The sequence below is a fragment of the Pseudorca crassidens genome, chromosome 4, assembly GCF_039906515.1.
Source record: "Pseudorca crassidens isolate mPseCra1 chromosome 4, mPseCra1.hap1, whole genome shotgun sequence".
NCBI lineage: Eukaryota > Metazoa > Chordata > Mammalia > Artiodactyla > Delphinidae > Pseudorca > Pseudorca crassidens.
This window is the reverse complement of record NC_090299.1, coordinates 148,194,895-148,195,989: the sequence shown is the minus strand read 5'-3', so window position 1 is coordinate 148,195,989 and position 1,095 is coordinate 148,194,895. Positions and strand designations below refer to the sequence as shown.

At 39.4% G+C, this 1,095-nt stretch overlaps 1 pseudogene; it reads right to left on the bottom strand.

Annotated features, from left to right (window-relative positions):
- Positions 1-452: 452 nt before the first annotated feature.
- Positions 453-845, bottom strand: LOC137223058 (large ribosomal subunit protein eL33 pseudogene; annotated as a pseudogene).
- Positions 846-1,095: the final 250 nt, after the last annotated feature.

Below are 1,095 nucleotides of genomic sequence, written 5' to 3'. Positions count from 1 at the left end.
CTCCGCGGCATGTGGGATCTTCCCGGACCGGGGCACGAACCCGCGTCCCCTGCATCGGCAGGCGGACTCTCAACCACTGCGCCACCAGGGAAGCCCTGATTCAATCATTTTTGTTTGAACTGGATATACTGTTGTCAACAATGAGTCCCAAAATCATTAAAAATACTTTGAACATATACAGATATAAGTATATTTATCACACACATACAGATATTCCTTTCACAATGGCTTCCCAAATTGTTTAACTCTCTCTCCTCAACAAAGAAACCAAAGCACAAAAATCTAATAGTTTTTCTCTGAATGAACGGAAATTGAATGCGTATTCTGGCTTGGGATCTTGATCTGGGCAATGGTCTCGATATTGACAACTAGAAGGAAGTGTCCCATCATAGTTTACCAGTCAAACATCTTTTTATTTATTTTCAAGAGAACAAATCCACATTTTTATTTATTTACTTTTCAGTAAGTTTAAATCCTTGAAGGTACAGCATCACTTGGGTTCTGTGTCCAATGGCCTTAGCAGGAAGATTACTTTGGAATTTGTCATGAACCACACCACTTTTCCATGAGCATGAGTTATCTTTCCCCAGATTATTCTGGTTTTGTTAGGTTTTCCGCCAGGAGTTACTATGTTGTTCTTTTCTTTGTACACATAGCACGTCTCTTGTCTAGACAGAATTCAGTTTCATCTCGAGCATATACACATTCAATTTTCAGAAGACTTGTGCGCTCCCTCTTGTTCCGTAGACAGAGCTTATAGCCAGAAAAAATGGCCTTGGACCACAGCCTTCCAGACATATTTGTCATTTTAGAAGTCCTGCTCCCAGCAGGCCTCCACAGGCTCTAAGATGGCTAAAAGAGCTACCGCTGAAACATCTTAAAGTGATGCCTAATCATCAAAAAGTAAGTTCAATACACCACCCTCAAATCAACCTTTTGTTTTGTCTCAATCCTTCACTGGACAAACCAGAAGTATCCAATATTTAAGTGCTTTGGACATAAAAGAGAAATTTCAAACTGAAAAAAAAAGACTGAAGGAGACAAGGATAATTCAAGGAAGAGAAAATTAAAAAAAAAATTAGTACCTCAGACTCA